At 45.8% G+C, this 16,740-nt stretch overlaps 2 pseudogenes; both read left to right on the top strand.

Annotated features, from left to right (window-relative positions):
• The first annotated feature begins 712 nt into the window (after positions 1–712).
• LOC131518025 (immunoglobulin heavy variable 3-74-like) lies at positions 713–2,829 on the top strand (annotated as a pseudogene).
• A 9,066-nt stretch (positions 2,830–11,895) lies between these two features.
• On the top strand, positions 11,896–16,408 carry LOC131518024 (immunoglobulin heavy variable 3-23-like; annotated as a pseudogene).
• The last annotated feature ends 332 nt before the right edge of the window (positions 16,409–16,740 follow it).

Genomic DNA, 16,740 nt, shown 5'->3' with positions numbered 1-16,740 from the left:
AATCCTTACACCAGGTGAAACCCCAGAAGAAGGGAAAAGCATTCTTCTCCTACAACTGAAAGAATTACTCAAACTTTGGCAATAAAAAGAAATAAAAGACATTTAAAACAGTGAGAAGGAAGAAAAATTGCCTGTCTGTAGATGACATGATCTTAAACATAACAAAAGCCTAGAGATACCACAAAAAATATTAGAACCAGTTTTTAAAAATGAGGACAAGTGCAGGATACATAATGAACAAAAATAAATAAAAAATAAACCACCCGTGATTCTACACACCAGCGTGGAAATATATGCAAAACAAATAACAAAATTATAGAAGTGAAAATTTCACAGAAAGAAGTATTTGGGATTAATATCAAAAAGGATGTAAAATAATTGTAGAGCGAAAATGACCAATGTTGATGAAAGACATGTAAAACTGCACACATGCCTGCAAATATACCTGTGCTCACCAATTAAAATTATTCATAATTTCACAGCACCATCCACACAAACTAATGTAGAAATGCGTCCCCAACCCTGTCGTTCACTTTTACAGAATCAAATCTAAGTCTGAATCTTGATATATATGTCAGAGGACATGCAAATAGTGCCCTCTCTGTAGCCCTCTGTAGTGCCCTCTGCAGCCTGCAGCTGGGAGAGGAGCCCCAGCCCCAGGAGTCCCAGGTGTTCCCATTCTGTGATCAGCACAGAACACACACACCTCACCATGGAGTTTGTGCTTGGCTGGATTTTCCTCGTTGCTCTTTTGAAAGGTAAGTCATGGTGAATTAGAGACACTGAGTATGTGAGTGGGTATGAGTGAGAACCAGTGGATGTGTGACAGTTTCCTGACCAAGATGTCTGGTGTCTGCAGGTGTCCAGTGTGACGTGCAGCTGGTGGAGTCTGGGGGAGACCTGGTGAAGCCTGGAGGGTCCCTGAGACTCACCTGTGTAGCCTCTGGATTCACCTTCAGTAGCAACAGCAAGGACTGAGTCTGCCAGGCTTCAGGGAAGGGGCTGCAGTGGGCCGCATATATTAGATATGACGGAAGGAGCACAAGCTATGCAGACTCCGTGAAGGGCCGATTCACCATCTCCAGAGACAATGCCAAGGACACGCTATATCTGCAGATGAACAACCTCAAGACCGAGGACACGGCCACATATTACTGTGCAAGAGACACAGAGAGGGGACCCCAATGGAAGCCCACACACAAACCTCCCTGCAGGAGGGGATCAGCACAACCAGGGGGGCACACACAATGCACAATTCTGGTTTGTGTTTCCAGAGGCAGGTGCAGATGGAGGTTACAGGCAGGTTTCCTGTCAGGGTCAGGGGCTTCCTCTCCACACAGCAGTTTCCCCAGGGAGGCTCTCTGGACACAGGATTCTGTGCTTACCAATTAACTGTCTAAATTAGATACTTGTTGTCATAGGAAAACTACACTAACGTGCACAAAAGACACAGTTCTTTGCATTGCTTACTCCTGTCCCTCAATATGAGTGAATTGCAGATATCCTGAGGCACAACAGCTGAACATTTACAGGGGTCCCAGATGCAGTCCCAGTGCAGCCAGGACCACAGGATCCCACAGCTCCTCCTTATCCTCACCCAGCCATTGTCCCAATAAAACAACATGACACTTCCCACCTGGCTGTTGCTACGCAGGACTTTAAATGAGCTACAGCTTTATTCAATTCCTCTAAAGAAGAGATAATTCATCTCCATTTACTAGGATTCTCCCGAGGCACAGGGCCCAAAGCACATTGGTTTACATGATTGAATACATTGATAAACCCCACCTACCACTCTCACATGCTGGAGACCCAGGAAAACCAGAGGTGTAATTCTCATCTAATTCTGAACTACTCTCTAGTCTCACAACGTGGAAAGCTGATGATGTAACTCTCAGAACAAGGGCCAGAGGAGACCACTGTTCCAGTTCAAACAAGCACATGGGAAGTAAAAATGAGGGAATTCTTCCTCCCTCTGCATCAGATTTTCTTCAGAACCTTAACAGAGTGGGTGATGCCGAGGCAGACAGAAACCATGGATAGAAATGCCAGTGTCTTCTGGAATAGTTACCAGACATCCACAGAAACAGTGGGGAAACTGGGCACCCATGACGCAGTCAAGATGACACATAAAGGTAATCAAGACAAGTCAACCTTCTGTAAACGCGGAGCTGAAAGACTGAAGGTTTAGAAGTTCATGCCATCACTGGGGTGGAGTCTGGTGGGCGTAGCAATGCTCCAGGGGAGAAGCAGCCCCGTGGCCCACAGGCAGTGCTACAGTTTGAGGATCCCTGAGTCATATCGGGTGAGACAGTTACCTTCTTGGAGTGCATTTTCATGGGGCAGGAGAGCTGACAGGCACCGTTGCACTCCCCTGGTCATTACCATAGGAGCCTCTGCTGAGAGCAGCTAAATGGACGCTGCTTCTTGTTGTTCTTCACCATGAACTCCAAGCCCTAGTGTTCATGCAACTGCCCTTCTGGGATAACCAGCTCCAAACACAGCATAGCGAGATGCTCTCCCAGAGGATCAGTGAGATCACTGTCATACTGAGTTCATACAATCTGGTGTATTCAAACCCAACTAGAGCTCCTGAGATAAAATGCAAGAGCCCTGAGATGCCAGGTGGGCCAATGGTTTCGACACAGACAGGATGAAGGCAGGGTTGTGGGGTGTCCTTGGCGTACCCTGATGACTTCCATAGGCAAGACGGAACCCCATGCACTGAAGAGGGATGCTGCTATCATGGGAACTGCACTGACCGCACTATGCGCTGCCAAGAAATCTTTGCAAAATTCTGGAAAGGTGAAGATGTCTGCTATGCCATAAATCAAAAAAGCAGCCGATATGGACACTGCACAAGACCCTGGGGAATTCAACCCTGAACCCTGTTCCCACACAGACGTGCCGTGTGGAAGGCTGCAGTGTAGGATTGTCACACATCTCCCTCAGCTGCAAGAGAATGTTGGATTCAATCCATCTGAGATATCAGGGTTCTGGTGTTTGCGGCTGAATTCACATAGTAGCACAGGAACAACCGAGATTGGTCATGTGAGAACTGGTACCCCGTATGCTTCTGGAAAGCTCTGTCAGGACACCTACTGCACTGGCAGTGTGGCTCAGCTGAATTATGACTGTATCCCAGAGAAGTGCAGTCACAGAGGGATATGCAACAATAACAGGAACTGCCATTGCCACATAAGCTGGGATCCTCCATGGTGCACTGGACGAGGCACTGGTGGGAGCACAGGCAGTGCACCCCTCCAAGAAGAATGCGGCCAGTGAGGCAAACTCATGAATCCCTGTTATATCTCAGAGTGGTTTTTGGTCCCATTTAAGCCATAATAGCTGCATTCCTTGTGGTGTCGCCACAAATGTCAAATTATCAACCCCGAGAAAGTTAAGGGACTGATTGTTGCTGACGACAATCCATAATTAGCCTCCTGACTGCTGAACAACTATAGACAATCCAACTGGCACATGTGCGAAAATACAGTAATGAGGCTGCAGAGCTGACATCCACGTTTCGGGGGTCTGCAGGAGACACAGGGGTCCACAGGCACATCACGGCTCTGACACACATCTCTCATGGCTCACTGACCAGAACGCTGAAATAAGACTTAAACACTGCATGCTTGTGGCCTCTACGTATATATCTAAGCTTCCAAGAGCCCAAACTGAGCCCGAGATTATGTGCAGAGGACCTGAGTCAGCATCTGGGTCTTGAACTGAGGTATATGCTTCCAGAATTAAGAGACGTTCACACAAGCTCTTTCAGGGACAAATTCATGAGTTGTCTCCAAAACTGTGCTCTTGAACACTTGACATTTTCTCATTCTCCAGGTAATCTGTCTTCCCCCAGTCCCAATGTGGGTTCAGGATAATGGAGGGCTACCACCCACCCACACTGCCTGTTCCACACTGGGGTGTCTGTGGGCTGTGAGGGAAGGGGACTGGCATTAGGTTCCACCTAGCACAAGCTGTGCCTCCATGGAGACAAAATTTCCAAATGTGGGAGACTGAGACTGTGAGACTGAATGGAGCACCCAATGAAATGAATCAGAAAGGCAGGCCTTTCTGATGAAAGGTGCCTATGGATGATCTGGCATCCAGTTGGAGCCCGATGAATGTGAATCCCTGCTCTCTTTCTCTTGCCTACTTTTCAGTGAGTTTAACCTTAGATAAGGATCTGCCTAGGATTCCCACTGGTTTTCTGAGAGCCTTCTCGAATAACCACACAGAGGTGACCTTGTGAAAAGTTAGGGAATTCAGCCCCATGCATTCTCAAGTAATCAGGTACTTGCTACCCTGTTTTCTGTGCCCTGATCACTGGGACTGTGGGAAGGAGGCCTGCCCTTCCCAAGGTCCTTGTGTACCCTTGCTTCTGGGCCCTGTGAGTCAGAAATCCTGCGCCTCCATTTCCTTTGTTGGGGGTGCACGGAAACCCCACCTTGAGTCAGGAGGGCCCCATGCATCTCATGTATCCAAAGCCAGAGCTCAGATGCCTAGGGAGCTGCCTATCCACCCCCTGAGCAATGGCTCTTCCCTATTCCTGCAGCAGGATACAGTCTACATGTTCTTAATTTTGTACAACAGCTGGGGTCCCCAACACATTTGTCCCCAGGGATGGGATTGGGGGCCTAGGTGGTGCCCTCCAACAATGTGTTAGCACTGAAAATGGCTCACTCGTTTCCTACCCCCACATCTCAGCTGCTCTGGGAAGGAGCTGGAGCTTGCCGGTGGTCTGTAGCTTTGCTTTGGGCTGATGCCAGGTGTTGCCAGAAACCCCTACCCTAAGTTACCAGTGCCATAAAAGGTCAGACTCCCTGCAGAGACCAACAATCAGGCACCATCCTGGGGTTCCAGAGGTGTGGATTTCCTACTCATCTCCAAGTGAGATATTGCTGGACACCGAAGAACATATGCCTAGATTAGTGTCGAAGAAGACGCCAGTTGCTGGGTCCACTGTGTTGCAGCCAGTACCCTGGTGTTGTGTTTGCTTAGCCATGCCTACCTAGTGACAGAGGCAACTCTACCAGGAGCATCATGTCTCCCTGGGCGGAGGACACAGCCAAGGCAACCTCCCCCAACTGGCTGTATTCCTCACTGCTGCTGACAATGGCTCCCTATTTGACAGGTGTTGATGGGGACACTGCAGCATGGGAGGCCTAATCACACGTGTCTGGGAAGAGTTAACTTCTATCCCAGGTCTTCACTACACCAACATATCCACGGACCAGTGTGAAAGAGAGAAATGGTGACAGGCACTACACCATCATGAAAATGCAAGGTTTCCTGGAATCATTTGTCCAAAGGGAGGGAGACAAGGATATTGATTGGCTCTACTGGGTCTTCACAATTGGCTCCAAGCTGTTGCTTTAAGCGCTTGACATACTACAGCTGTCTGGATTGGTCCAAGTGCCCCAGATTCATAAATCACTGAAAAGCTCAAGGTATCAACGGCCTGTTTACTTAGAGACAACCTACGGAGCTTCCAGTCTTTTCACTGTATCAAAAGGCTCTGACAACCACCCCAAGGCACATGGAAAGAGACACACACCAAGGAAAAAGGGGAAGGCTCTGAGGAAGAGGCTCCCTAGGGCCCCAGAGTCCACAGAGGTAGGAAGAAAGAAGCTCTGATTCTCCGGACTTGGATTTTTATGGCACGACAGCACAGGCCCACTGGGAGAGGTCAAGCCCAGGTGATGCAATCCAACTCTAAGATAGAATGGGGACAATTCAATGGGTGTGGGATTTGGGTTTTGTTTTGTTTTGTTTTGTTTTGTTTCCCTTATGTCATGTGCCCATGAGCCCTTGTCCATTTCCACCTGGAGGAGAGGCACTTGACAACAGAACCTAAGGAGTTCTTCTTGAAGGTCCACTCTGATCTTAAGCCTTGTGCCAATACAATTCATGGAAATACCAGCTTTAGTGTAGCAGGCATTAGCATGCATGCCATAGATGTGAAAAGGAGAATTTTCAAGAAGCCCAAGACTTCTTTGCTGCAAATGGTGATGGGATCACCACCTCCATAGATAGGAGCCCACAGGAGGGTCTCAGCAGTGCCCCTTTCAAGGGGTGGAACTTCAACCCAGATCTCTTGCTCTAGAGATGATGCCCACACTTCTCCTTATGCACAGCTCTGAGAAGAGGGGTCCCTAGTGACTTAATCTCAGGACAGCCTGAACACAAGTCGGAAACTTTGATCAGACTCTTTGGGATCTTCGAGAGAATGCTGTTTCTAACCTTCGGGTGGGTGCCATCACTTCTTTGGACATGACAGCCCTGGTAGTGGGGAGCCAGGATCCCAGTGGGTGGGGAGATGCCAAGGCCCCTGCCTAGGGACCTGGAGGTTTGTGGAGTATGTCCTTCCTCCTGGGACAACTGCCTGTATACTTCTGTAATTACCGTGTAGGACACAGACACAGACAACACTTTATTTCTCTCATTGACCCTGAAGCCAAGGTACAGTGCTTCCCAGGAACCCCTCCAAATAAAAGTGTGGTGCCCTTTAGCTTACTAGGTATAAAGGTAGGGATAGTAGAAGGGTCTCAACATCGCTTTGATGTCACTATTGGAAGAATCTTTACTGAATCTCTTTTAGCAACTGTGGCCCCTTTGACCATGCATTGTCTTGTTAATGATGTGAATGCCCTCACATGCCATCAAGGCCAGTGGGAACAAACCCAGTGCCTGGATTTCCTGGGGGGAGCTACATATCAGGAGTCTGTAGGACTGCAAATTGCACCCCCCACACATCCAATTAAGACAGTATATGCACATCAATATTGTGCGCAATAGAGGACTGAGAAATTGCACCCCATAATTCAAGATTTACTGAAGGAGGGGGGACATTAAACACACCATTTCTCCTTTCCGTCTGCCCACTTGACGGGCATTAAAGCCCCCTCCTAACAGGTGGCGCTTTACACTTGACTACTGAAATGTAAATGCCCAGCTGTCCATAAGATGGCTCACATTCCCAAGACTGTCTAGGCAGTTGAGGGTATCTAAAGGGCCACAGGGGAGACTCCGTCATGACTGAGCTAGCCAGTATGTCCCATTCAGCATCGATGACCAAGGAGTCCCAGCCACAGTCTGCTCTCAACCTATACATCTCTACCCTGCTGCCTTGGGAATTCCTAACAGTCCAAACAGTGCCAAGATGTTAGCCTGACCAGCTCATGTAGAGCCTGTCATGAGTTCCCACTGGTCTGGGCAATTGAGGGTCACTGTCACTGGTCAATTATCATGCATTCCTGAAAGTTTGTGAGACACGGGAGGCCTGCAGCCCTTCAGCAGCTATAAGGTGGGTTTTGTCACCTGACTGAGCTACTCCAGATTTTCGGTCTACTCTCATATGACTTGTGCTGTTAGGCAGCCTTAGCTGGAAGTGGCTGAGCTATGCCACTTGATGCACAGGTAGTCTGAGTGCCAATGAAACATTTTGTGATCTGGACAGTGTTTGTGCCATGGGGGTTATGCTGGAGCACCTAGTGACCATCTGGCACCAGATTGCCTTGCTATGTCACCGAGAGAGAGAACCCAGCACCATGACTGTCTTCATACAAAGGGAAATATTCTCTCCCAATACTTCACCTGAGCAAAGGACCATCCTGAAGCTTCCATCAAAGTTGTGGTCCCAATCAATGCAGTGGAAGGAAAGGCAGAGTGACATTGTCGTTCTGGTTGTGGATACCACACCCTTCCATTTGTCCATCCACATGGTGCATTCACCTGCTTGCATTGGCAGGAAATAACACGACTTTGGGGGCTTACATGCTATCCTGATGTCAAAACGATTGACAATCAGACTGATTATTTACTGTAGACGGGATTTGGAAAACTGGTGTAAGGGTCTGTATCTGACCTGCTGAGATAACTACACAGGTGAATGGGGCAGATGCAGTCTGAAGACAGACAGTCGTAGAGGTTCAGAGGGAGAGCAGGAAATGTAGTCAGTCTTTTAATAGTGGGGGAAAGGGTAGGCTCCATTTTAAAAAGGTTTTTTTTTTTTCCTGACAGGAAAGAGCCGGAAAATGAAACTAGGTGGAAATGCAGTTTTTTGATCCATGACCTACTATGTGATGCCATGTGTTTCTGGAGCCTGGGAATTGGCTCTGGGAATCCTTACCTATGGTCGTTATGGGGATGGCCATCCAGGATCTTGACGATGGCATTTTCTGGAACTATTCTGTGCAGCTGGCATGAATCCAGAAGAATCTTTCCCTAATTCTGATGGCAGTGTAGTCGGTTAGCAGTTCATCATAAGGTCCTTTTCAGCGAGGTGGAACTGGGTGCTCTCTGAAGACGTGATGAGCGTCCCATATTCTGTAGAAAGAGTTGCATGGCTAGGCAGTGGCAGAGGCCATGTTCTTATTGTCTATGGATGATATAACCCAAGTGCACCTGTTACTTCTTGGACATGGCTATGCATGGCATCAACTTGGTCATATAAGTTATCATAAAGTTCACTCAATCAGGGAAGAAAGGGTTAAGGACTCCTTTCTAAAATACTGTTGCAAAGGGGGTCAGTCCCTGCCTGCTATTTGGAGCATTCCAAATCTCATTAAGGGCCAAGGACAATTATTCTGGATGTTCCAGGCCAATTTCCAGGTGGATTTTTCCTGAAGGAATTTTGTGTCTAGTTTTTCATGTTCCATATCTGTTCCCCTAATCCACATATCCTCATCGTCTGCTTCTGTGATGATTAAGGATGATGTGGAGTATAAAATTCTAATTATCACTCCCAAGTCTTTGCAAGTACGTAGTTTGTCTATGTGCTGAAGTGAGTTCCTTGGTCTGGCTAAATCCATAATGGAATGGCAAATCCGGGAACCATTTCAGGCATTACATTCTTTACCACAGTCATGGCAATGGCATGTCCAGTCAGTCAGCATCATTCCATCCACCAAATAAGCAGCCATTTACCAATGAGGAAGCCAATTTGTCAAATCCATCTGGAGATCCCCAGTGGGCAGGGAGGGGCTACGCGCCCATAGACTTCCTTCTAGCTCTACAAATATTTGCTTGCCCCTTTTCTAGTATGGTGTAGTCCCCCTTGCATGCTTTGTTCTCTGTGACTTTGCTTTTATATCAAATCAATCATTCTCAAGTGAATGTCATCATATTCATCTTTCATGTTTTCTTTGAAGGCATTTAGGTTCAAGTGTTCTTCTTAATCCTTCATCCATTTTGAGATTTTTTTTGTGTCGACGTATATGTATGAAGAAAGATTATGGCCAAATGTTATTATTTTGCATGTATATATCAATACTATTTTTTAATTTTTACTTTGTTTTTGAGGGAGAGAGACAGATCATGAGTAGGGAGGCACAGAGATAGAGGCAGAAACAGAATCCAGGCCCTGAGCTGTCAGCAGGAGCCTGATGTGAGGCTCGAACTCACAAACCGTGAGATCATGACCTGAGTGGAAGTGGGATGCTTAACCTACCAAGCCACACAGGTGCCCCTAGTCAACACCATGTTTAAGAGACAGTATCCTCCCCCCACTGTGCATTGTTGGAAATCTCGTGGAGGATTTGCTCACTGCATCTGCAAACTTCTACTTCGGGGCTCCGTAATGAGCTCCACTGGTCTAAATATCTCATTTGATGCCAGAAGCACACTGTTGTGGTTAATGTACCTCTGCAATATACTTAGAAAGAGAGAAGTGTGATGTCTCCAGGTTCTCTCGACGTCATGATTGTTTTGTGGCTTCCATGTGTTGTGTGCTTTCATATGAATTGTATATTTTGCAGGTTCCTTAAAAAACTCATTGGCATTTTTATTGACATAAAAAGATAAACATAAAAATACCATAAAAAGATAAAGCAGACAGAAAATAGAGACTATCACAAATACAGAAAACAAATCAATTACATAAAAATTTGTATTTGGAAAAGTAAGTAAAATTTGAAACAAATAGGTAGCCTGGGGAAATAGGGAAGACTCAAACAAATGCAATCAGAATTGAAAGAGGAGACATAACTGAACTAAAGACATGGAAACGATCATTAAATAAAAACTTAGGTATTTATAGGCCAACAATTAGATCACCAGGAACAAATTACACATTTTATGCCATAACGTAGGCCACCAAGACTGCTTCATGGAAAAATACAAAAGGAACAAAAGAAAAATTAAAAAGATTTCTCTATCTAAAACCTCACCCTGCAAAAAATCTGCCTAGGAGTCCATGGCTTTATTAAAACTTCTACTAAGTATTTAAAGAGGAGTTAATGCCAATATTTCTCAAACTATTACAAACCACTGATAAAAAAAACAGCACTCCCTAATGAAATTTGTGAGGACAGCATTGTTTTCACACCAAAACCAAAGAAAGACACCACAAGAAGGGAAACTACAGGTCACTATCGCAAATGAACATACATGCAAAATTCCTTCACAAAATCTGAGCATACTGAATTCAACAGAACATTGAGAGGATCATACAACATAATCCAGTGTGATTCACTCCAGGGATGCAAGGATCCTTCAACATACACAGATGCATAAATGTGATGTCCTCCATTAGCAGAGGGAATGACTGAATCAAAGCCATCATTGATTGATTCAAAAAAACATTAGACAAAATTCAACACATGTTCATCATTTAAAAAGAACCCAATTAAAAAGGGACCGAAGGAAATTACCTCCACATGATCATGGCCACTATGAAAAGCCCACACCTGACAGCATATTGAACGGTAAAATGCAGAAGGCTTTCCTGTCAAATCAGGAGCCAGGCAATGATGGTCACCCCTAACATAAGTGTTCCCCATGATAATGTGAAGTATCCATATGCCACCTCAAACTATGTCATCTTGTCACACTGCTTATTTGGGTGAAAGTCACTTGAGAAAGAGTCCAAGTACACTCAGACTCTCCACTGTCCCTTGACAGCAGGATATAAATCTCCCTCCCATGTACCAAGAGGGAAGAACCATCGTTAGAACCAGAATAAAGAATACAGGGACAAGAAGGCTATGCAAACAAACCTACTTACTTGGTGACCCCAAACTTAACTCTTGCCAAACCCAATGTTTTTTTTGTCTGAAAGACACAAGTGCCACCTGCTTTGTCCTTTCTCTGGGTGTCATGTCATTAGGAAGGCCATGCACTTACAAAATGAAATTTATTCTCTCCTGTAGATAGGTCTTATGTCAATTGAATCCTTACACTGGCTAAATCCCAAAAGAAAAGAAGGGAAAAGCTTTCTTCTCCTACCACTGGAAGATGTAACCAGAAAAAAAATAGGGGATAAAAAAAATAAAAGACATTTAAATCAGTAAGGAGGAAGGAAAATTACTTGTTTGCAGGTGACATTGATCTTAAACATAACAAAAACCTAGAGATACCACAAAAAATATTAGAACCAGTTTTTTTTAAATGAGGAAAAGAGCAGGATGCCAAATGAACAAAGAAAATAAATAAAAACAAACCACCTGTGATTCTACACACCAGCATGAAAATACATGCAAAATAAATAACAAAATTATACAAGTGAAAATGACAGAATAAAGTATTTTGCGTTAAACTTCAAAAAGTATGTAAAATACTTGTAGAGTGAAAATGATCTATGTTGATGAAAGACCTGTAAAAATGCACACAGGACTGCAAATACACCTGTACTCACTGAATACAATTATTCATATTGTCAAAGCACCATCTACACAAACTAAACTACAAGTGCGTCCCTAACACTGTTGTTTACTTTTAAAGAATCAAATCTAAGACTGGAGCTTGATATATATGTCAGAGCACATGCAAATGGGGTCCTCTCTGTGCTGATAAAACCAGCCCATCCCAGACTCCGAAGCTGGGAGAGGAGCCCCAGCCCCTAGAGTCCCAGGTGTTCCCATTCTCTGATGAGGACAGAACAGACACCTCACCATGGAGTTTGTGCTTGGCTGGGTGTTCCTGGTTGCCCTTTTAAAAGGTAATTCATGGTGAATGGGAGACACTGAGTATGTGAGTGGATAAGAGTGAGAAACAGTGGATGTGTGACAGTTTCCTGACCAAGATGTCTGGTGTCTGCAGGTGTCCAGTGTGACGTGCAGCTGACGGAGTCTGGACGAGACCTGGTGCAGCCTGGGGGGTCCCTGAGACTCTCCTGTGTAGCCTCTGGATTCACCTTCAGTAGATATGGAATGAGCTGGGTTCGCCAGGTTCCAGGAAAGGGGTGTAGTGGCTCACATATATTTATGATGATGGAAGTAGCACGTTCTACGCAGACTCAGGAAAGGGCCGACTCCCCATCTCCAGAGACAACTCCAAGAACACGCTCTATCTGCAAATGAACAACCTGAAGGCCGAGGACAAGGCCACATATTACTGTGCAAGAGACAGGGTGAGGGGACCTCTCTGGGAGCCCAGACACAAACCTCCCTGCAGGAGGCGATCGGCACCACCGGGGGGCACACACTATGGATAATTCTGCTTTGTGTTGCCAGGAGCAGGTGAAGATGGAGGTTACAGGCAGGTTTGCACTCAGGGTCTGGGGCTTCCTGTCCACACAGCAGTTTCTCCAGGGAGCCTCTCTGGACACAGGATTCTGTGTTTACCTATTACCTGTGTGAATTAGATCATTGTTTTCCTAGGAAATCTACCCTAACATGCACAAAGACACAGTTGTTTGCATTGCTTTCTCCTGTCCCTCAACATGAGTGAATTACAGATTTCCTGAGGCACAATAGCTGAACATTTACATGAGTCCCAGATGCACTCCCTGTGCAGCCAGGACCACAAGCTCCCACAGCTTCCCATTATCTTCACCCAGCCCTCGTCCCAATCAAACAACGTGACACTTCCTTCATGGCACTTCGCTACTCAGGACTTTAAATGAGCTACAACTTTATTCACTTCCTCTAAACAAGAGATAAATCTTCTGCATGTATTAGTCAGGATTCCCTCGAGCAACAGAAACCAAAGCACATTGGTTTCCATGAGAAAATATGTTGAGAAGTCCCATGATCTACACTCACAAGTTGGGGAGCCAGGAAAACCAGTGGTATAAGTCTCGCCTGATTCTGAACTAGTGTCTAGTCTCAGAACCTGCAGAGACTATGATGTAACTCTAAGAACAAGGGCAGGAGGAGACCAATGTTCCAGTTCAAACAAGCACATGGGAAGTAAAAATGAGGGAATTCTTCCTCCCTCTGCGTCGGATTCTACTCAGAACTGTGATGGAATGGATGATGCCCAGGCAGAAAGAAACCATGGATGGAAATGCCAATCTCTTCTGGAAACTCATCACAGACATACACAGAAACAGTTGTGAATCTGGACACCCCCATAACGCAGTCAAGATGACACATAAAGGTAATCATGACAAGTCAACATGCTGTAAATTTCGAGTTCAAAAACTGAAGATTTAGAAGTCCATGCCATCACTGGGGTGGACCCTGGTGGGCATAGCAGTGCTCCTGTGGGGAAGGAGCCCCGAGCCCATAGGGACTGCTGCGTTTTGAGGATCCCCTGGGTCATATCGGGTGGGACAGTTACCTTCTTGGAGTGCATTTGGGAGACAGGGCATTGCCTCTCATGGGGCAGGAGAGCTGACAGACACCATTGCACTGCCCTGGTCATTAGCATAGGAGCCTCTGCCGAGAGCAGCTAACTGAACACTGCCTTCTTGTTGTTCTTCGCCATGAACCCCAAGCCCCTAGTGTTCATGCAACTGCCCTTCTGGGATAACCAGCTCCAACCACATCACAGCAAGACACTGTCCCTAAGGATCAGTGGGGTCCCTGTCACATTGAGTTCAACAATTTGGTGTATTCAAACCCAGCTAGAGCTCCTGAGATAAAACATAAGAGCCCTAAACTGCCAGGTGTGCCAATGAATTGGACAAAGGCAGGGTGAAGGCCGGGTTCTGAAGGAAGCCTGGGACCCATGAGTACAGATTGTTCTATGTGAGGGCTTCCTGAACAGGGGTGGCTGGAAACTCCAACTGCAGGGACTAGAGAAGGAGCTGATGCCAATATTTCCTCCCACCAATTATCATGGACAGAATTCAGTGAGCAGCACAACACCCCCCAGTAGATACTGAGCCACTGACACCAAGACATACCCACCTTTCCTTCCTCAGGTGCTTCCTTACTAGGGAAAGAGTGCCTACAACCCAGATCACCATTGAACCCCTCCCTCCAAAGACCACCATATACCCCCACGGGCACCAAGTCTACTGACCATAGAGTGAGGCATTGCTTCACCTCTAGGGGAAATAGGAATTAGCCTCTTTTAATAAGGAGACCAAACTCACCTAGATAAAACTCACAACACTATGGACAAAGTTGAAAAACTCTCCCCTGGAGGCAAGGAGAACTCTGCAGAGGACTGACCTGAGGGACAGAGCAGCCAATACAAGACAGCACAGTGCACATAGCACATGCAAGAAATGCTTCCAGAATGTCAGGTTGTTAACAGTATGTAAACATTTCTCAAAAAAGACACTACTCTAGAAGCAGAAAACATAACAGGATTTTCCTAAAACACTTAAGAAAGAGGAGACATGGGCATACAGAGTGATAGAGGAATTCATGCCAAAAGAAAAAACCATAAAAGGACATTGCCAGGGATATAATTAAAACACATATAAATAATAAGACTCAAACAGAATTTAATACCTATCATAAGGAAACAGAACTTTTAAAAACTATCATAAGGATACTAGCTATGCTTGAGAAAGCCTAGAAGACATGAGGATACCCTGACTACAGATGGAAAAGACCTAAAACCAGGTCAGGCTGAAACTTTTAAAATGCTGTAACCAAGATGTGAACCTGATTGGATATAATGAACTCAAGGCAGAAAGAAGCAGATGAATGAGTAAGTGCCATGGAAGATAAAATTTTGTGAGAAATGAAGCAGGAAAGAAGAGGAAAATTAAAATACTGCATCACATACTTATACTTAGGGAATCCGCAACTCCATAAAGTGTAATAAAATTCTTTTCAAAGGAGTCCCAGAAGAAGAAGAGAGGGAGAAAAAGGGGAGAAGTTTTGTCTGAGTGCATTAGAGTGGAAAATTTCCACTAAATGGTCAAGGAAACAGACGTCCACATCTATGAGTCACAGAGAACTCCCATTAAAATTAGGAAAAAAAAGCAGGCCGACACTGAGACATAACATAGTAAAATTCACAAAATACACAGATTAAAAAAACCCTATAAGCACGAAGACAGAAGAGTTTGCTAACGAATACGGGAAGATAAAAAAAGACTATGGCAGAAGTGTCCACAGAAACCTGCAGGAAAGAAGGGAGTGGCATAATATCCTCACATGTTCAATTGAAAATCAGGCAGTCAATGGGGGAGGAGACAAGATGGCGGAACAACGTGGAAGATTTTTGTGTGTCTCGCGTCCATGAAATACAGCCAGACCAACACTAAACCATCCTACACACCTAGAAAACTGATTGAGGATTAACACAACAATCTGCACAACCTGAACCACAGAATTCAACAAGTACGTGGCGTGGAGAGGGGACCTTGGGGAGCACGAAGCTGCAGGAAGGGAGGTGCTTTTGCAGGCGGAGAGAGGACGGAGACTGGGGAGTGGGGGAGAAAACAGGAAAAGCACCCCTCCCCAAAAGCAGCTGGAGAAAACGTGGAAAATTGGAAACAGCCACAGGGACTCAACTAAAAAGGGAGAAAGGAGAGTATGTAAATTCCACTAAGACTGTAAACAAGGGGAGTGCAAAGGCTGCAACTCCACAGCTCGATACCTGGAGGTGCTCTGGTGGGAAGGGAGAATCCCAGGAACAGAGTGGGGCCGGGATGTTCTCAGGCCACACGGGGAGAGGCAGTTGCACTGCTGGAAGGACATTTGGAGGAGACTGCCAAAGCCCTCTGGTCCCAGCAGACCCCGGAAAACGGCCACATTCGCTGGTGCTGGAACAAGGTCGTTTAGGGTGAAGCCTGGTGCCAGACGTGTGTTGTGATTGTCCATAATCCACGAAACGCTGCTGCTACAATCTCTCGTGAACTTTTTCTGGGGTGGGCTGGCACCTGGCCACAGTCTCGGGGCACCGACAACAGGGTCCAGCAAGCGTTCCTAGCTGCAGCCGATATTCGGCCATTGCTCATTCGGACATTGCTTGGTGAGACCCTCCCACAGAGGGACAGAACAGGTCAAAGCTGTGGTCCTTTGGATATAAGGGACCGGGGAAAACAGCCGCATCTGTGACAAAACTTGGGAGAGAGGTGTGGCCTGGGGCCTGGTCACGGAGAGTGAAGGAGCGAGAAGTGGACAAGGGCTGAAGACAGAGGATGGGTGCGCGATTGCTGATCCAGGAGAACAGACTGGGTACCTGAGTGCCGCCATTTTCACTTCTCCAGCGCATGTGCATTCGCACCTACAAGCACCGCAACAATCCACCCCAGGAGCCTAAAAGTGCCATCTAGTGGAGAGCGGAGCCATTACACTGAGTCCCACCCAACTGGGCCAACAGGGCTCTTCAGGAACACAAGTCTCACTGCCGCTTACTTTATAGACTATAAAGAGCTACATAGACTGACATCTAGGGAATAACGAAGTAATTTCAGTCCTACTTCAATCTGTTAGCAGGTTCATCGAGTCAATTTTCTTTCTCTTTTTTCTTTTTCTCTTTTACACTTCGTTTCTTTTTCTTGAATGCAGAAACAGAAAAAATTATTTTTATTATTATTATTAAAAATATTTTTCTTTAATTTTTATTACTATATTTTTTACATTTCTGTAATTTTTTTTCAAATTC

The sequence above is a fragment of the Neofelis nebulosa genome, chromosome 7, assembly GCF_028018385.1.
Source record: "Neofelis nebulosa isolate mNeoNeb1 chromosome 7, mNeoNeb1.pri, whole genome shotgun sequence".
Lineage (NCBI taxonomy): Eukaryota > Metazoa > Chordata > Mammalia > Carnivora > Felidae > Neofelis > Neofelis nebulosa.
This window is presented reverse-complemented; position numbering and strand designations above follow the sequence as displayed.